This window comes from Pinus tabuliformis, chromosome 9 (genome assembly GCF_031772625.1).
Source record: "Pinus tabuliformis cultivar Carrire ecotype Pingquan chromosome 9, CPIR1, whole genome shotgun sequence".
Classification (NCBI taxonomy): Eukaryota; Viridiplantae; Streptophyta; class Pinopsida; order Pinales; family Pinaceae; genus Pinus; species Pinus tabuliformis.
Genome location: NC_142307.1, coordinates 393,889,150 through 393,911,324, shown reverse-complemented (window position 1 = coordinate 393,911,324; position 22,175 = coordinate 393,889,150).

Below are 22,175 nucleotides of genomic sequence, written 5' to 3'. Positions count from 1 at the left end.
AAGAGGCCACGAAGTATGCTTCACTCTGGGCCACAAAGGATACAAGGCAGATTCGCGACGCCAAAATTTTCTAGATACTCATGGAAGCAAGTATTCAGATGTGGATCAATCGAAGGTCGCGCCTGTCACTTATGGTGCACAATAGTTTCCAAAGTTTTGAAGATTTCAAAGCTGATATGCATAACATCTATATCAGGGCACCAAAGGATCCGGCGCAGTAGTGGACGAAGCTACCATTTTTAACCATTGACGATGCAATTTTTACTATCTTGGAGACCTGGTCTCTGAAATGGCACACCCCAAATCTGGCAGAACTTGAGAAGGCGACAACGCAGAAGAAGAAGGATGATGCCAAGCTACACATCACACAATTGGCTGATAAAATGCGACAGGAAAAAGCATAAGCTAAGGAAGGGGTAGCGCGAGAAGCAGCATAGAGAGCCACGGAGTAGAAGAAGGTTGTAGAAGCAGCAGCAGCAGAGGAAGCAACAACATAAGCAGAAGAGGGCCAAGAAACATCCTCAGGGCAGGAGGCAGGGGAAACAGGAACATCAGAAGGGAGCACTGACCTAGGGGCCGCGACCACACAGTTAAGGAAGTCGCACATCGCAGAGAGATCAGGCCCAAGGAAGAAGGTCAAGGCCTCGAAGTTGGCTATTGACCCGATCACCTTAACTGAAGGTGATCTCCATGACATCACTGAGACGGTCCACGATGTCACAGGTGAGGCACTCCAGGAGTTCATGCAGGAGCATCAGACTGTGTTGGGGGCCCTCAGGTCACAACTACAGGAGTTACAAGTGCAGCCCCCTCAGGAAGGCACATTGTTAACACACATTGCAGTAGGAACTTCAGTCATGGAACAGATGTTGCTTGCAAGGATGGCCAACACAATAATATTGCCATAGGGACTGCTTGTGTCATCCAATGCAATGGATTAGATGTCGGTTAGCCTCTTGAAAGGCCTTAGCCTTAATCTGGCTACCCTTCCCTTGGAAATGCTATATCAGCTACAGGATGGGATAACAATAGAACTACGGGCCAGGGAGAGCTGTGCAATCCAAGTTCTGAGCAAGCAAAAAATAAATATCGAACAGCTTAGCTTGCAATGCGACAAGTTGGTGTCGCAACATCAAAAGTTGGTGCAGATGATTGATGATTCTTGCCAACGCATCCTGGAGCTAGTTATCGCAGCAGACTTACTAGTAGAATTGTGGATCCACCATTTGGAAAATGGAGTCTATGAGGCCAGACAAGAGGCGTCAAAGGTTCAGATGGAGTTGAATCTTCAAATCACCGAGTTGCGGTTGAAGGCGCAACCTCCACTCCCCCAGAAGTCTGAGAGCAGCACGCTAGTGCTATTTTAGCGAGATTGACGGAAATTGGAGGTGCAGTGCGAGACTGTACCACGTTGTTGGAGCAAGCATTTGAGGTCCTCACAACTCTGCAGGAAAACACCAACATTGAGTGCTTGGAGATAGAGGTGCAAGAACTTCATCAGCAATATGACAGTGTCAGAGGAACTGCACAGATAGTAGTCCTCACTCAGTGCCTTGCAAGGATGTAGCAAACCAAGGCACTGAAGGAACAAGTGGACGCGGCGCGGCATAAGGAGGCAGTTCTCAAAGTGTGAGTCCAGCCGCGGATCGATGAGGCTTTCATGATCACAATACATATTGAAGGAAATTTGGCGCACATACAAGAGATGCACACGTTAATGCAGAGTAGCGCCCCAAACACAGAGGTCTAAGAACAGAGGATGCAACAAATCCAGCAAGCAGTGGCTCAGTGCACTGCCGACATTAGCACAGTTCGAGGATAGTTGGAGGAACTCCATGCCAAGATCACCGCACCGATTGAGTGACTCGAGGGCGAGTCACAATGTTTGTGTTGGGGGCCTGTTGGGCATGGAATCCCCCAAGGCATGTTTTGGGAATCAAAGCCCACATTTTGACCGAATGATGTTGTAAATCTCTACGAAGTACAGGCGCATGGCACGGAAGTAGGTTAGAGTCATAGGGTTGTCCACCTTAAGTTTTGTAATCTAATGTCAGCCTACCCATGGTCCATGGACCATGGAAGTGTATAAATAGAGCAAGGCTCTAGGTTGTAAAAGATAGATCTAAGTGAAGGATGAATAGATACTCAAGGAAAGAATGAGTCTAAGTGCATAAGTGTGTTCTAGGTCATAGGGTAGGAGAAGGCTTTGCAGCTGAGTGCGCAGAGGCCTAATAGTCTGCAGCTGAGTGTGCAAACCCCTACAACTGAGTGCGTAGGGCGGAGTCGAGTCTATAACCAAAGGAGAGAATAATAAAGAGAAGTTCGATCCATTATGTATCTGTTCTTGAATTATTACATGTTTGATATCAATTGCAGTTGTATGGTTTATTTACTACACACACTTGTATGAATGATTTATATTGCTAAGTAGACTTTACACATGCAAATAAGCTAAGTTAAACAACTAATGGTGGAATATTGGTAAGAGCTTGAGTAATAGTAGTGTTCGGCCCTCGAGTAGGGTTGCACGAAGGTAGCACCCTAGAACGCGAAGTATAGATAAGTGCGCGTAGCAATGGACCACTTGAATTCATCAGACATCTCCAGGGTGCGGAAACTTGGTTCTAGCACCCTCCTTTACTACTTCGGGTGAGACCTTAGTCCGCGCACTGCAGATTGTTTCCGAAAGGGCCAATAGTACCGGGGTTTGTTTGGCTATTTAACTCTGAAACTAGGTCAGGCCCCATCAAGACAAAAATGGTCTTCTACCTTCACCACGTTGTCAGGGTTGAACTTGATGTTCATTCTCTTTGCTCGCTTCGGCATCCTGTGTAGAATAGCCAGGAGAGCCGATGGTCCCTGAGTCATCCATTCAATATTTGGGTCAGCCATCTCTTCGTCCTCTTTAGAATCTGATGGTTTTGGATCTAAGTTTGTTGGCTTGTCTCTACCTCCACTTCCTCCACTGCCTTCCCCTTCTCCTCCTAACTGGATTTTGATCCCAAGACCACAAGAGTGCCTTGTTCGTCTTCAAAAAATGTTGGAGGTTCCTCTCCATCTTTAATAGCTTCTTCCAAACCTTCAAGAGTAGTAAGGACTACTTCTTCCACCGATGATATAACAACCCCTTTGGGAGTGGCTTTTGGCTTCTTAGATCCGTGTGGAAGATACTATATGCCTGGGATCAGTCCGACTACTTTGGTGAACTAGCGAGTGATGGGACGAATGGAGCGAAGGTGTTGATATGAAATATTTTGTTCAATTCTAGGAGGTGAGGAGTAACCAACTGCTGAGTCGTGAGAGATGGAGTGCGAGTTACTGCCTTGAACAAATGGTTGATGAGTGAGTGTGAGGGGAATTTCAGCCATGTACAACTGGTTGAACTCCTTCTAGCACCAGAAATGTTGACGGTGCTGGACTCGCCAACATTCAGGGGATCACCTTACTATGAAGTCCCAACTAGACCTCACACTGTTTGGTGTGGGAGTCCCATCTGGTATGATGGCCCAATTGCTATTATCTTAAGGATTTGCCTCAACTCTTGCTTGTTAGCACAAGAGAGTGGTTCGCTTTGTCTTTGAGAAGTGAGGTTCGCGTGCCTAGTGAGTGTAAGTGTACTTGTGTCAATGGTTCTTTCACTGTGAGGGGAAGAAGGTGAAGGTGAGTTCCAGGTTAAAAGGGATCAGTCCCAACTCACCTAGAAACAAACAACACAAAGGACATACACAACTTCTGGCGGAGCAGTCCACTCAGATGCGGCAGTCACAACATACAAGGTAAGATAACACGTACAACACTCATGGATCAGTCTGAACAAGTGCAACGGTTGTTACAACAAGGTTCATTTGAAAGGTTTTTCTGGTGTCCGACGGAGCAGTTAACATGGACGCGACAACATTAGCAACATATACAACACATTTCCATTAATAGATTATGCATTACAACAAATGAATCAGTTCAAATGTAGAACATAGGTTAAAGCAACATGCATTACAAGTGTTAAAGATCAGTCTTACAACAAATACAATACATGTGTGAAAACGTGTTGGCCTGTTAATAGGCTTCTGAATTAAGCGAAAGTTCCAAGACACATCATTACACCATACATCACTAACCCCATCAGCGGGGCATTGGAGCCACTACTTACTCCTCAAAGAAAATATTATCGACTCTCTTGGTTATGTGGGAGGAACTTAGGTGAAAATTCCTTTCATGTACAAATGAGGGGGATATTTATAACCAAGGGTGAAACTGACGCTTGTGGTTGTTCGACTACCATCATGACCATTCGACTTCCATGACTTTTAAAATTACATGACTCTATGTTCAACAAGTGGGTCTCTTGGACTTCCACGTTACATCACATTGATTGACAACAAGCCCATAGTGGAGATGTGGGCAACTTGACTCATGACTTGACTCGACATGACTTGACATCACAATGCTGGTACATTCGTGCTGCTGAGTGATGGATTTCTTCATGGTGTACCATAGCTTCGCCTCTGCATGGTGAAGTACGCGGAGTCTTCGATGGTCCTTGGTTCACTTGATGAAGCTTTAGCATCTTGTTCCTTGCGTTCATGTTGGAAGGCTTGACAGGCTCACTTGTTCACGAAGGTGCATGTTCATCACGTTCATCTGTTTCGCATGCTTCAATCGTTTGTTTGTTGGTCAACCTGTCTATCTGCATGTGCTCCCTTCATTCATCCTATTCATCATCTTGTCATGTTCGTTGGTGTACCTATACCTGCAGTCACTCATGACAAGATGACATCAAATCCAAAACCTCCTAGTATACCATGACACATGATCATTCGAGTGCGGGTGACCGGGAGAGGTAGTAAGGCTGTGATGGGGGATGATGGCTCTGGGAAGCTACTGATGAAAACTATGCAAGAGTCACTGAGAGATGGAGACAGGTGATCTGAGTCAACAATGACTATCTGCAAGGTCTGGCTCAGCTGTAGGAAAAATTATGCAAATTTTGGGGTTAAGAATTTGAGCTGTAGGATGGCAAGGGAGGCATGCTCTATGCATTTTCTAGAACAAACAATCAGCAGGGGCTGGACAACCAGATTTGCGCTATTTTCTAGAGGAACTAGCCAGGCTGCATGAAGGATCAGTAGGTAGGGATTGCGTAGTTTTTCTGGGGAACTGCCTAGGATACTGCCAGCTATAACTGCACAATTCCCTGAGGGAACTACCAGCAGCCAGAACTGCACAATTCCCAGAGGGAACTGCCAGTTGGCATCTGGGGTCACTGGCAGCCAAAACTGCGCAATTCCTAGAGGGAACTGACAGTTGGCTGCTTGGGTTACTAGAAGCCAAAACTGCGCAATTCCCAGAGGGGACTGACAGTTGACTGTTGGGGTCACTGGTAGCCAAAACTGCGCAATTCCCAGAGGGAATTGGCAATTGGCTTCTCAGTCACTAGCAGCAGAAATTGTACAATTCCCAAAGGGAACAGGGATTCTATGGCTGGGAGATGTTGGCTGGGAAAACTGCACTGAGGCTGGGAGGCTGGCCTGTTGATCATCTCCACATAATTTCTGAGCTGAGCTGACTGATGGGCAGTAGAAGACATAATCATGAGTACTGCGCAATTCTCGAGATGAATAGTCAATCAACTATCTGGATGATTGACTAGGAAAATTATGCAATTTTTTGAAGGAGACAAGGACGGGCACTTCGTGTCTATCTGACTTGTCTGTGAAATCCCCTCAGTTAGTTGAATGGGTGAGGTCAACGACCTCTACACAAATTTTGAGGGGAGTCAGTCCCTGGGTTACTGCTGGGTTCGACTGTCTAGGTGTCCAGCATGAGAGTTGATTGATTTCCTTGCGGGCATTGCAACTTGAAAGGACTAGCTTGGTGATTCTACACTATTCTGGTTGACAGTCGATCGAGTCGAAAGAAGGGTGATGGTTCAGTTGTCAGTGAGGATTTTGGTCGTTAGAACTTCAAAAAAATTACTAAGTGTGTGAACAGTCAAAAGATGCATAGATGATCATACAAACACACACTCGCATGACTTGACGACAAAACAACCAAACCATCTAGATACACATTTTCAACATGACTGACTGAAGGTGCAAGTGACAAGCACGACACTCATGATTGATGATTAACTATCGAGACGACACTTGCACGACAGTGAACGTGACTCTGTGTGTGAGTGCAACAGATGCTTTCATGATGAACACAACAGACACATATGAAGCAAAGACTTTGAGCATAACCAGAACACAGTCGCAAGCATGACTTGGTCATCAGCATGCAGGAACTTGGATGCAATGAACAAGCAAGGAAAATGTAAGGACTCACACGAGCTCACGTAGTGAACCCGAGTGTGTGCAATCATCAAGTGAAACTCTTCAGGGGAGGCTTCAAAATTGGTGTAGGCCAAAATTTTGGTGGGTGGTTGTAGCCACTACAACAAAGTTGTGACATGCATTTCATCAAACATATCACAAATATGAAATCTACAGGTATTAACAACATAACTGAGCACAGGGGTCTCATACTTATCTGATATTCGCTATGAGGCATTGTTTCCTTATCACATTAGTTGCATTATCATCTATTAGGTCATAAGTTCATTGTTCATTCAATTACAAGTAAAAACATGATGAGAGCCTTACATCGCCACTTTCATAATACATGTTCATAACCAACATAATAACAACAGAAATACCAAGGAAACAACATCCATATAATCCACATATGTAATTTTATAATATTCATGAAATAACAAGGATAAATAACCTCATATTAATGAATGCAACGACCAACCAGGCTTGGGACTTCCATAAACCACTTGACCATAGATTGTCTTAACCAAATGTTTCTTTCAACCAATCACCCCCATACCATATTCCAAGCATGAATGTGGAACGTAAAACCAAACTCAACCAGGGCTTCTTGAGGCTACACCATCTCACCCTCATCCATAGAACCATTCTTTGCCGCAATCCATCCTGAATCACTAGGCCATAAAACAAACATGGATGCCACCAAATTTCTCCACCTACACCATGAGGAATTTCTTTGTCTCCTAGTCTCTAGGATTTATTGCAATCCACTCTTGATAACTAGGTCCTAACTGATACTCCACCCTCTAGGCTTTAATATATATCCCACCATTCACTGGTAAGGTTTCCTAGGCCTAATCAAGGGCAACCACCTCTAGGATTTACCATATATCCCACCATTAACCAGTCGAGGATTCCTATGCCCACCAAGGCACACAATAATTGTCTTTATAGCAACACATATCCTGGTTCAGGGGTCACTAGGCCGGTGGCTTTGCGGCAATCCATAGTATGGTCTAGGGATCATTAGGCCATGTGTTTTTTCTTTCATAGATCCACCTCACTCAACTTCGAATCCATTCTAAAATCCAGCTCAACCGAAACATGAGAACTCCATCACACCATGGCTACATGGAAATGGCAAGGCTAGGCTGAAAACATTGTCACACTTGGAAAACCCATTCCATGACAATAAAGAACCACATGCAATACAATGCATGCCAATTATAGCAAGGAAATCACACATGAAAATTGATACCTGCAAAGAATCCTGCTATAGCTTCTTGATCTTTCTCTTCGTTTCTTGCTCCTTCCTTCATATTGCCTTCTTTTCCTTTCTTGATTCAATGCCAAAGTGCTCCAAGAAAACTCTATGTCCAAGAGTGAGAGAGAGAGAGCATAATGAGAGAGCTCCAAAATTGAGCTGAAGAAAGGTCACATTGACCAAGCTTGCCCACTGATCCTCGGAAGCCTTTTTATCAATGAGGCCTCTATTTTCTTCCATTTCCATTATTTTCCTTCATTTTCCTCCTCACATGCAACATGTGACCTTTCACCTTCCTTTTCTCCTAATTTCCATTATTTTCATAAACAAATGTGCCAAAAATGTCATTTTTCCTTTCCAAATCCTTTGCCATTTCCTTTTCCAATTTCCTTAGCCATAATAAATCAATGAACACCCACACTAGGATTTCTTGCCCACCATTCAGCTTGGAATATGTGTCCCATGACCTTAGTCTTATTTTTCCTTTATTAACTTTTACATGGAATTTTGACTAGGGTTGTTACAATGTGCTTGTTGTCTATGCAGGGTGGTGGTCATCTTTTCTGTTGTGTAGCCATGTCAAAGTTGATGGTAATGTTGTTGGATGTGATCATCATGAGTGTATGTCAGTTATGCATTTGTTATGCATGTCAGTGTTTATATGTTGTTTTGCATACATTGACATGGTGATAATTATTGTGCATGAGGTCATGGTATGTGGTTGATATGGTCATGCATTGATAACTGGACAATGGTTGAAATGATGTTTGTATATTATTATGATTATGATTATACATGTATCGTGCTAATCTGGTTGATCTTGCAGATGAGATATCCTCCCTAGAAATATACTGAGGTATGTTGATGATGTTATGTTTTGGTTTAGCTAACATGGTATACTTGCAGGAAATAGATCAAAGATGAATAGAAAGATGGTAGAATACATTACATGAGACTATCCCTATGGATCAGATGAGCAACGTGGTGGTGGGAATTCTTCTGACTTAGCAGACACAATGAGAATTTTGAAGGAAAAAATAAGAAGTTCCAAATAAGATAGTGACAAAATCATTCAGGCACAAGAGAAAGAAGCAGAAGTTAACGTAGTAATCCTTAAAAAAATTTCATAATTGCAAAGACATGAACCACTTAGGATCAGCCATGGGAAGGAGGATAGGACTAATGGGGCATATGGAAATATATCTTACAGTGGGCACGGGTCAAATAGAGATGACACGATCAGGGATGGCCGGCTCTTGGATACTCTGGACAAGAGAGGTGATCGACACAGATTCTATTCTAGTTTTGGTTCTGACAGGTATCATGATTATTGTTGTTATCATTCTTATAGGAGAAGTGACAAGGGATATTTTCTAGATGAGTTTAAGAAAGTGAAGCCACCTACATTTGATGGAGATTTGAAGAAAATGGATGATGTTGAGGCATGGTTACTTGGGATGAATAAATTATTTGAGTTGCCTGAGTACGCAGAGAACATGAAGGCCATAATAGCTATCTTCAGCCTCAAAGGGAAAGCATACATTTGGTAGGAAGATGTGAAGGAGGTTAGAGATATCAAGATAGAAGAGTTGAGTTGGCAAGCATTCAAGATACTTTTCAGGAAGAAGTACTTGTCAAAGAGTTACTATGCCAATAATGCTAAGGAGTTTTATGAGCTAAATATGGTATCATTGATATATGAGGAGTATCCAACCAAGTTCTTAGAGTTACTAAGGTATGTACCGTATATTAAGGATGAAAAAGTGAAAGTTCAAATATTTTTCAGTGGATTTCCATTAGCATTTAGAGATCAAATTGAGTATGATGAGCCTCAGTCACTTGAGGAAGTCATTGGGAAATTGAAGCATTGTTATGAGCAATCAAAGTGTAAGACAGAATCTCAGCAAGGATGTAAAGGAAAATACAAAGCTAAAGGTAAATGGTAGTTGAAAATAACAAGACCTCATAATGCAGAAGAGAAAGAAAATGATGCGCCTTATAAGAAGTTCAAAAGTTAGACAGGGACATCGGTCTTAGCCTGGAGGGTAGTAGAATAGAGGTGATGGTAAGGAATAGTTGCAACATTGAACATGTGGTAAGGAGTATCTTAAGAGGGATTTTCCATAGAATCAATGTGGTAGGCCTCAGATCTATAGTGCACAAGAAGCACAGACTACGGGGATGGTGGGCAAAGAATTCCACGAATCTATGCATCTTTGGATAACCGGCAAGAAAATCAACAAGAATCTATTATGAATATGGACGTCAATTTTTGTGATCAAGTTGTTTCTATTTTGATTAACCCTAGATTTAATTGTAGTTATGTCAATCATGACCTGGTGGATAAGTGTGGTTTGAACAAATAAGTGCATGCAAATTATTGTCTAGTGAAGATGACTACATGTACAAAGAAGAGAGTTCATCATTGGTTAAGATCTTGTGCATTTGAGTTGAATGGTATGTGTACTTTGACACATTTGAATATACTATCATTGGGATGATATAGTATGATTTTTGGTATGGATTGGTTATATCTTCACAAGACTAAGGTAGATTGTTATGACAAGGCTATTGAGTGTTTGGATGACAATAGAGAACAAAGGATCTTGTAGGGTAAGAAGAAGGCAACATTAGTTAGAATGGAGACAACTATGCAAGCAAAGTGCATTTGCAAGAAAGGGTGTGTGTTTTTTGTATTATATATTTCTATTGATAAAGGTAAGGAGCATGAGGATGCAGAGGTATTAAGAAGGTACCAAAGATTGCAACAGTTTCAAGGTGTGTTTCTAGCAAATATTTCAGAGTTGTCACCTCGTAGAGAAGTGGACTTTTCTATTAAGTTGGTACCAGGGGCAGCACCAACATCGAAGGAAACATACATGATGAGAACTCTATAGTTAGTAGAATTGAAGCTGCATTTAAAGGAATTGCTTGAAAATAGAAACATTAGGCCAAGTGTATCACTCTGGGGCACATCGGTATTGTTTGTGAAGGAGAAGGATGGTACTCTTAGATTATGCATGCACTACATGCATTTGAAGAAGGTGACCATCAAGAACAAGTATCCATAGTCGAGGATTGATGACTTGTTTGATCAGTTGAATGGAGCAGCAATGTTCTCGAAGATTGATCTGAGATCATGATACCATCAGGTACACATTAAAGAACAAGACATGTACAAGACAAATCTGTAGACCAGTTATGAGAATTATGAGTTTGTTGTAGTTCCATTTGGTTTGACTAATGCTCCAACTACTTTTATGTGTTTGATGAATAGTGTATTGCATCTTTATCTGGACCAGTCTGTTATTGTTTTCATTGATGATATATTGGTAGATTCTAAGAACGAGGAAGAACATGTCGAACACTTAGCAGAATTGTTGATATTACTGAGAGAGAATTAGTTATATGCTAATATCATTAGATGTAACTTCTATCAAACAGAAGTACATTACTTGGGGCCCGTTGTCTCTAAGGAAGGCATAACAATGGACCTAGAAAAGATAAAAGATATCATGGAATGGGAAGCTCCTAGAAATGTGGAAGAGGTAAGATCATTCATGGGACTAGCAGGTTATTACAGGAGGTTCATCAAACACTTCTCTCATATTGCATATCATATTACATCACTGCAAAGACAAGGTAACAAATTTAAATGGACAAAGGAATGTGCAACAATTTTTTAGCAGTTGAAGCAATTGTTGACAAATGCTCCATTTCTTAATATTGAAGATACACACAAAGAGTTTGTGGTATGTACAAATGCTTGAAAGAGAGGGCCTGATGGAGCCTTTATGCAGGAAGGACATGTGGTATGCTATGAATCAAGGAAACAAATGAGCATGAGAAAAATTATCTGACACATGATCTTGAGTTGGCAACAATCATCCATGCATTGAATATGTGGAGGCACTATCTTCTTGGTAGGAGGTTTGTACTAATGAGTGATCACATTGGATTGAGGTATCTATTTGACCAAATGAATTTCAATTCCAGACAAGCCATATGTTTTGCCACGATCATTGATTTTGACTTTGAGATCAGGTACATTAAGGGTAAGGGGAATAGGGTTGCAGATGCTCTAAGAAGGATAGTACAAGTAAATCACATTGTTGCTATGAATCCTTATGGGACAGATCTACAAGATCAGATCTTATAGAAATGATAGCGGGATGAGAGGTACAAGGAGATTAGGCACAAGTTATTATAGGGTACAAGTGATCAGCATGTGGACTATCATCTTACAATAGACGGCTTGGTAAGATTTAGGGACAAGATATATGTGCAGAATCTAGTGATCTCAAGAAGATTATCTTGAGATAATTTCATGCTAAGTCGTATTATGGTCACCCAAGATATCAGAAGACATTGACAATGGTGAATAATTTTATCATTGGCTGAATCTTAAGAAAGACGTGGCAGAGTTTGTGGCTAGATGCTTGGATTGTCAGCAGGTGAAAGAAGAGTCCAAGCATCCAAGTGGGTTAGTTCAGCCGATTCTAATTCCAAAGTGGAAGTGGGAGGTCATTTCCATGGATTTCATCATAGGTTTGCGGAGGAAATCTAAACATTATTCCATCATGGTTGTGGTAGACAGGTTAACAAAGGTAGAACACGTCATTCTATTGAAGTCTACATATTCAGCTAATGAGGTAGCATAGGTCTTCATCAGAGATGTAGTGAGGTTGCATGGTGTTCCAAGGAATATTGTGTCAAACAAAGATGTTAAATTCACTTCTAGATTTTGGAAAGAGTTGTTTGTAGGTTTGGGTATAGAGTTGGCCTTCAACACAACTTATCATCCACAGATAGATGGATAGACAGAGAGGGTCAACAGGATATTGGAGGACATGTTGAGGATGTATGTAATGAATTAGAAAAGGATATGCGAGGAGTACCTTCCATTGGTTGAGTTTGGTTATAACAATGGGCATCAGGAGTCACTAAGTATGAGTTTGTTCAAGGCATTGTATGGTTGAAGTTGTAATACTCTCATAAGTTGGAGTGATCCAGTGAATAAGGTGTTGATAAGACTAGATATGTTGGTAGAAATGGAAAAGGAAATATAGATAATCAAGAAGAAACTAAAGGCAACACAAGATAGGAACAAAATCTATACAGATCAAAAAAGGATGTTTAAGGAGTTTTGGGTTGGGGAATAGTTGTGCTTGTGAATTAATCCCAAGAAGATCTCTTTGAGGATTGGATGCTGACACCTCAATGCTGCTAGCCTTTCAAGGTTCTTGAAAGGATTGGACCAGTGACCTACAGACTTGCACTGCCTCCAACAGTGAAAGTCCATGATGTTTTCCATGTGTCATTTCTTAAAAAGTATGTTAAATATGTTGATCATGTGATTGACTGGTTTGTATTCTAGGTGGAGCCAGAAGGAGGATTCCATCCGGAACCGCAATGTATTTTGCAAATAATATTCTCATGCTCCAGAACCAAACAATCGAGAAGGTTAAATTGTAATGGAAGCACTTCGGGCTCGATGAATCTACATGGGAGATGGTGGATCATATGTGGGCTATGTATCCTTCTTTATTCATTGGTTGAGTGAATGTTTTTGGCATATGTTTTTGAGATGTGTTATAAAGCTCCAATAAGTGGTATGGGTGTCATGTCATTATGGGTGTTATGTTGTATTGTTGTCATGTTGGTTTGCTTTTCAACAGGTTATTCACTGTAAATATCGCATCGATCTATGTTATAAAGCTCCATGGGTAGTATGTTTTGATTTTCATTGGTCTTGATGGTTGTAGGTGTCATTGACTACCGAGGACAGTCTTCCCCCAAGCAAGACGGTTCTATAACAACCCTACTCAAAATTCCATGTAACAAAGTTAATAAAGGCAAAATAATAACCAAGGTCATGGGACATGTATTCCACGCTGAATATTTGGAAAAAATATACAAGTGTGGGTGTTCATTTGGTTTATTATGGCTAAAAAAATTGGCAAAGGAAATGACAAAGGCTTTGGAAAGGCAAGAGGCATTAATTAGCATTTTATCTATGAAAATAATGGAAATTGAAGAAAAATATAGGCCTCATTAATAAAAAGGTTTCTGAGTATCAATTGGTAACTTTTGTCAGTTAATTTTTGGAGCTTTCTCTCTTTACTCTCTGTTTCTCACACTCTAGGTGGCATAGAGAATTCTTGGAGAATTATAGCATTGGATCAAGGAAAGAAAATGAAGGACAAAGAAGGCAAAGGGAAGAAATAACAAGCAAGGAAGACCATAATCAAGTGGCTACAATGAAATTACTTGTAGATATCGATTTTCACGTGTGATTTCCTTGTTATATTTGGCATGGATGGTACACACATGTGTGTATTTTGTTCTCTTTCTATCATTGGCATGGGTTTTTCTAGGTGTGATAGTTTTTTCAGCCTTGTCTTGCCATTTCTGGACATCCATGGTGTGATGGGTTCTCTTTTACTTGGTTGAGATGGATTTTTGGATTGTTTCGAAACTAAGTGGGGCAGTCTTTGAGGAAGAACACAAGGCCTAGGAATTCCTACACCGGTGAAGGTGGGATTTTGGTAAAGCTAAATTTTGTGTACCTCAATGGGCCTAAGAATCCTCGACCAGTGAATAGCAAGATATATAGTAAAGCCCAGAGAGTGGAGTCTCAATTAGGCCTAAGAATCCTCGGCCAATGAATGGTGAGATATATGGTAAATCCTAGAGACTAGGAGACATGGAAATTCCTCATTGTGTAGGTGGAGAGATTCGAAGGCATCCATGCTTATATAGGCCTAGTTATCCATGGACCGGTATATGGTGGGATTACAGTAAAGCTTGGTATTGTAAGTTTAGTGTTTGGGCCTAGGAATCCCTTAGTGGGTTGCAGTAAAGCCTGAGGAAACCTAGTTGGTTGTATTGTGAGTCCCACATTCATGCTTGGAATATGGCACGGGGGTGATTCGTTGAAAGAAATATTTGGTTCATCCCAATGTATGGTTAAGTGGTACATGGAAGTCCTAGAACTAGTTGCATTTTGCATATGATTAATAATATTTATTTTCCTCTTGATCTTTATGTTTAAATTTAATCGTTACTATGTGGATTTAATGGTTGTTCTATCATTGATATATCTTTGGTTATTTGTTGGTTATAAGCTTGTTTTATAACAAACTTGATGTATGGCTCTTATCATGTTTTGATTAGTAAATGAATGAACAATGAATATATGACCTAATAGATGATAATGTAGCTATTATGATCAGGCATGAATGCTTCTTTACGACCCCTATGCTCAGATCTATTTTTATGACATGTAGATTACATATTTGTGACATGTTTGATGAAATGTTTGTCATGCCTAGTAGGGGTCATATCAAGTATTTGTACCAATGATTGCATTAATAACCTTATTTCATTGTGTTTTATCATTTCTAAAAGTTCCATGAAGTTATGGGCAGTGGCTTGAGACCTGTCCCTGAAAAAATGGTTTAGAATATGAAGTCAATGGCTCAGAACTATCTGAAAAAGTCCACAGTACTTGGCATACCTTCTTGTGGGTGTGGTTGGAAGGCCTCAGTCACATGCATGGCTTATCATGGGAGAGGTTGAGGGTCCAGATCAGCAAAATGTTAATTTTTCTCAAGGGTTAAGCACCTAGAAGAGTTAGTTGCCTCCTAAAGGTTCTGTAGCACCCGAGGAAGGTCAGATTGGTTTGGTTTTGTCAGTTCCTATTTCTTAACTATACATGGGAGTTGAATCAGATCATAGTAGCCTCTTGTCACATATTTACCCCAAAAAACTAGTTAAATTGGGTAAATGTGGGAGGAGGGTGTTACATGCATGACAAACACATTCTACCCTGTTATCACTCCTCTGGATCTCCAAGGCTAAGGATGAGTCCAGCTGAGGTAACCACAAACCAATATTTTGACTTGGTAGCTAGCCCTACCAAGCCAGAGAGGGCTCTCTCCAAAGGATCAAAGCCAAGAGGGCTGCATAGATTAGGGTTCTAGGCTAGATATAAAGTGTAGAGGGTTGTTTGATTTGATTTTGATTAAGGTAGTCACTCGATGAGTGAATGAGGTCAGAGAGTGAACTAGGTCAGGGCAAAAGAGAGTCAGAATTGCAGACAACTGATGGGGCAAGGTAGGAAAGTTAATTTAACACTTTGCAGTATAGTGATGAAATGGTTTAGACTGATGAGATGCTAAAAAGAGCATGAAAATCATGAATTCTTTTTAAACTGAAGAAATTAAACAAATTATGATGATTTTCACAAAACAGAGCATAGAAGATGTATTCTGCTTATCACACCTTAAAAATCAAACATATTTAGAAGTGAAATGGATCATGGAAGATACAAAACATTCACACACATGTAACTAAAGAAGAAACAATATCAAAATACCATGCCACAAGAATCCCACCAAAATAGTTGCAACTCATCCAATATATTCCATGTCAAAGTATGAAACACTAATACAATATACAATGGAGTCCAAATAGTAAAATGACTGAAAAAGTACATGATATAGGCCTCAAAAAAACTACTCCCAACCATCAGGGGTCGAATCCATGAGAGGAGGAGCAGTTACAACAAAAACTGAACTGATAGCTAGATTGTAGGGTGGTCAAAGTGACTCATCCCTAACTTAAGTAAATTGATTCATTACATCTCATGGAGGCCATTTACCTAATGTAATGACCCTAGGTAACACTAAAAACACGATAATTACATTAATCATGTGAATTACAACAGTAAAATATTGATTTCCCATAGGTAAAGATCAAATTTGGAGAAGAACAGTGAAAAACTAGGACAATTGTCAAACGCACAGTGCCATCTTCAGAACCACTTTTTCCTTCCTTCCTGGTGTCCAAATTGATCTCAGTATAGCTTTTTGGAAATATTACCCTGTCTAGTTTCCATATCTGCCCTTATTTTTCAAAATGCACTTGATTTAACCCTCCAAAATTTCATTCTCCCAAGACTGGTAAAAAATTATGGAATGAGGGTACAAAAATGAAGTGTGATCGTGAAGGAAACTATTGGAGGTCTTCCTCAACTCCAAATTGAGCTCAGAATATCTCATTGGAAGTATCATTATATCTAGTTATCATTTGAATCATCAAGAAAGTTATTTGGACACTTCATCTAGGAGAAAAATTAGTTTTCCCAAGGTCACTCCAGAAGTGCAGCAACTCTCTTGTAGCAACAATATTTTTGACATTTCTCCAAAACCATAACACTTTTGAAAATTGTGAAGGATATTTTTCATCCTTGGACTATTATGGATAAAAAACTCTCTCACTTTTGTAAAATTCATATTTTTTTGGTTGGAAACATACTTTCAAGGAAAAATGGCCCTGTGTGTGGCAAATGATTTGCCCCTTGGAATGACTTCTTCAAAAATGATGGAGACATGATGTTTATGAGTTGGAATAGTCTCATAATTTTTGAAATGACCTCCATTAGGCCTCCTCTTCTCAGATGTCTCTAATTCCATAGCCAACCCTAGCTCAGTGGGAGAAGAAATTAGGGTTTAGTGTAAGGAAAATAGGGGATTTGGGAAATTTATAGGAATGAAGGGAAATAAAGGGGATAGGGGGCTTCTAAATTCTTAGGAAATTTTTGGGAGGTAGGGAGAGATGTTAGGAAGTAAGGGAATCTGGAATGTTAAGGATTGAGTGAGGGGCAGGGATCCAAAAGCACAAAGCACAGGCCTAGTCTAGAAAAGTATCAAAGGCATAACAATAGGCTAGGGTTTGTAGAAAAATGATGATTTTGAGGGATAGGAGTGATGGGAAGTGTTTAGGAAGGTATATTAAGGATAGGGGAAGGTTTAAGAGCATCAAGGTACAAGTTTTGATGATGATTTAACCATGGAGGTCATGAAACTAAGAAAAATTTCCTCAAAAACCCTGGGAGAGGGAAATGTGAGGAATGGGCATGGGAAAAGGTCAAAGGAGGTAGGTGGAGTGTAGGTGAGTGACATTTTTTGACTAGGGCTACCATCAGTGAGTAAAATTTTAACTTAAGAGCTAGGTGGAATGACAATAATTTCAGAATGGGACCCTAATATGAGATAAAATAGGAGTTTTGATCACTGATGGCAGTATGCAAATACTCACACTAACATGCCCATCCAATCCAAGGGGTGAACCATGCTCTCATACCACTTTGTAACACCCTCCTCCCACATTTACCCAATATAACCTATCCACCGGGGTACAAATGTGATGAAGAGTTACTATGATATGATTCAACTCCCCAAGTACAATTAATAAAGTGGAATCGATAATCCAAAACCAAACTAACCTTCCTCATAAGCTATAAGACCCGCAAGGGCTAACCAACCACTCCATGTGCCAAACCCCTAAGTTAACCTACTTACTGAATTAGATAGATCCCTAATCGCACCCATGAAAAGCTGTCCATGTGACTAAAACCTTCCAGCCGAATGTATATTTTGGGCATCCATGCAACTGCAGACTTTTTCTAGTAGTTTTGTGTCAGGGAACCTAGATTCTAAGCCAGTTTTTCAAGGCCTCTAATGCAAGGCTTGAATAAGGACCTAACTTGAAAAGGCCTAACCATGATATAAATTTCATCAAACACATCATGAGCATGTAATCTACAAGTCATATAAACACATTTGAACATAGGCATTTCATACTTATCTGAGAATCATCAATAAGGTATTATGCCTTCTCTTGATAGATGAAATATCATATATTAGGTCATACATTCATTCAAATTTTATTTACTAAACAAAACAAGATGAGAGACATAACTCAAGTCAGTCATAAATCTTGCTTATAACCAGCAGAATAGCAATGATAGAACAATTATTAAAACCACATATTAACAAGCACGATTACACATAATACACAAGAGGAAAAGAGCTTTTATTAGCATATGAAAAATGCAACCAGGTTAGGACTTCCACGTACCACCCGACCATAGATTAAGTTGAACCAAATATTTCTTTCAACCAATCATCCCCCTGACATATTCCAAGCCTGAATGTGGGACTCACAAAAAAGCCAATCAAGGCTTACTTAGGCTTTACCATGTATCCCACTAAGAGATTCCTAGGTACAAACAATAAACATACACTACAGGATTTACTGAAATCCCACAATATACCAGTCAAATGATCATTAGGCCCTAAACTATCATGGATGCCTCTAGATCTCTCCACCTAAACCATAAGGAAATTTTCTGTCTCCACCTTCTAGGATTTACTGTGCATCCCACCATTACTAGTTAAAGGATTCCTAGGCCCAACGAGGGTATTCACCTCTATGCTTTACCGTGTATCTTGCCATTACCAGTCAAGGGATTCCTAGGCCTAACGAGGGAATTCACAACCAGGATTCACCATGTATCCCACCATTACCGGCCAAGGGATTCCTAGGCCTTGTGATTTTTCTTGAGACAACTCCACATACTTTCGAAACCATATGACAATCCAACTCAACCAATTAGGAGAAACCCCATCACACCATGGCTATCTAGAAATGGAAAGGAAAGGATGAAAACCACTATCACACCCAGAAAGACACATGCCAATAACAACAAGAGAACCAAAAACATGCATGCATGTACCATGCATGCCCAAACTAGAAACTAAATCATACATGTAACTCGATACCTACACGTAATCCCATAGTAGCTGCTTGATACCGCTCTTCCTTGCTTGATCTTTGCTACCCTTTGCTTTCTTGTCCTTCCTTTTCTTTCCTTGATCCAGTGATAGAGTGCTCCAAAAAAAATATAAGTTTCCAAGAGTATGAGAGAGAGAATAGAGAGAAAGCTCCAAAATTGAACTGACAAAGCTGTGTACTGATCATCAAAAGCCTTTTTATCAATGAGACCTATAATTTCTTCAATTTTCCTTCATTTTCCTCCTCACATGCAACTTATGACCTTTCACCTTCCTTTTCTCCTAATTTCCCTTATTTTCATAAATAAAATGCCTATTAATGCCTCTTTCCTTCCAAAGCCTTTGCCAATTTCCCTTAGCCATAATAAACCAAATGAACACTCACACTAGGATGTTTTTCCCAACATTCAGTTTGGAATAAGTGTCCATGAACTTGGTATTATTTTTTCCTTTATTTACTTTATTACATAGATTTTTAACCCAGGGTTGTTACAGAAAGAGGTTAAACCATGATGGTGTTTTCTTATGTTAAATAATTAAAAGTATTATGGAGAATTGCCATCAATGTGTATTGTGTTATAAATTAATTAATGGAGCAATGAAACACATAAAATATTGCAGAAACACAAATACAAAAATTCATAAAACAAGATACACACAGATATATGTGGTTCAACCAATTTGGGCTACGTGGAGAAACAATCAATCCTTCCTTTTATATTATCCAGCAAAATGAAGACATACAACCTAAATTAAATATGCTATAATTTCATCTTCGCTCTCACACAATCTCCTCTCTCTTTCTCACTCAAAATAATAATTCTTGTTGATTTGGGGTAGCATCAGATGTGCTCTAGCCACGAAATTTGGTGGAGAGGTTGGGGCACATGAGATCTCCAATACCCAGAAAGGGTTTGGGTAGATTCTAAACAGTTCAGCAGATATTAAAATAATTAATATTTTTAATGGAGTCCCTAAGTCTAAACTTAGGGAAATTAAAATATTAATGTGAATTAATATGAAACTATGTTAGAATGGTCCAAAAGACATGGATCAAGCCAAATCTAATATTAGCCATTGATTAGGGACTTAATATTAGTCGTTGATATGTCAACGAGAAAAGTATAAGAGGAGGCTTGAGGGTCACTTGGAGAACACACCAGAGTGATCAGTCATTCTATTCTCTAGAGCAGGGTTTGCTAAGAGAGATAGAATCAGTGATCAAAGTTGTAGCTGAGGGGCATTGAGTACAAAGAGACAGAGAGGCAGAGATAGTGTTGGGAGAGTAGTGTAGGAGCCAGAGAGAGTGACGCAGTAGCAGCCAGGGCTCACGCAGGGCCACGCAGAGGCAGCTGGGAGCTACACATTACTTCAGAGAGGCCAACGTTGCTGACACAGAAGGCTAGAAGGCTGACGTAGGTCCAACACTGGGCAAAGATAGGCTGATGCAGTCCAAAAAGGCAGACACTAGGGTTTCTGTGGCAGATTGGAGCTAAGGAGCTGCCGGAAGGTTTATCTGAGGTTTCAGCCAGGACATTTTTCTCAGACTGAGAGGTACTGCTGCCAAGGAAATTCTCTGTTAGGTAAGCCATATTTGGCACTCAGATTTTACTTTGAAATTGCTTAATAAGAAAACCCTCATATAGCTGCACTGGTTTTCCTGCATTAGGTTTTTCTGGGGACATTGGTCCAAAAATAACGGTGTCATTTGGTGTGATTGTTTTTGTTTCCTTCAGTTGTTGATCTGTAATATGTTGAGCATGCACTAGTGTTTATTTTCAGTATTTACATTATAAATAACTTGTTAAGTAACGGAACAAGTAGGTAGGAATAAATAACTAAAGTGCATGGAGGGTTTCTAACTGGTAGATTTAGAAACTTCAACCTGGTATCAGAGCGTCGTTGCAAATCATAGGAGAACTGAGGACATCAGTTGAGTGGAGCAATAGTAATAGAAAACAACTGTCCTGAGTGATAGAAGTTGTTTCTAGAAAAGTAGCAACAAGGGAAGGGTGACGGGTGCTTGCGTCATCAAGGTTGAGTGAATAAGAGGCAGCGCAGAGGCTAAGGGAGGCAAAGCTAGCCTCATGCAGAGCCAAGCAGAATCTAGGAGGGCTGACACAGTTGGCTGAGGAGGCCAAGTTGCTCGTGCTGGGATTACGCAGAGCCTGGGAGCTCTCACCTTCAGGTTGCTAGGGTTTAGAAGGCTATGGGAATGTTGCAGAGTGAATCTGGTGAGGTACTGTAGTTAGAATAGTACCTAATAGGGAAAGGCCAAGAGGAGGGAGTTGATACAGAGGGTTTCTAGCCAAGAAATCCAGATCATTGGTGCGGTTGCATAGACGATCAAAGTAGGGGGCATATTGACATCAAGAGAAGGATTTCCAGGAGGGAAATCAAGACTCAAAGGGAGTCAGATCGATAACTTCCAAGAGGGAAGTAGAAAAGCATCATGGCACTACATGGAGTAAGAGACCATGATAGACTAGACAGAGCGTCAAACTTTCATAGTCTGGAAGGCCAAAATCTTATCCATACTTGACAGAAATCGAGTCAAGCACTTCGCCTTGAAGACGATAGCTATCTGATTCAATCTAGCTAAGAATGACAAGTATGAGGAGGAAATGGTGAGGGCCAAAAGCATCATCCTTGACGGGGTCAAGGACCATGTAGTACCACACATTTCCGAGAAGGAAACATCATATGAGAGTTGGGAGGCCTTAAAGAAATTGTACCAACATACTTCTGTGCAGAGAAGGATGTTACTAGAGAATCAGCCGAGGTCATATCAGATGAAGAAGGGAGAACCGATTGACACCTTCCTTGTAGGACTGAATGAGATCCGAGATCAGTTGACTACTATAGAAGCCACGTCGGATCAGAAATTGATGGTAAGGAAAACCCTGAATGCAGTCTCAGAAGACTGGGAGGTATTTTTCCAGAGTATACTGGGAAAAG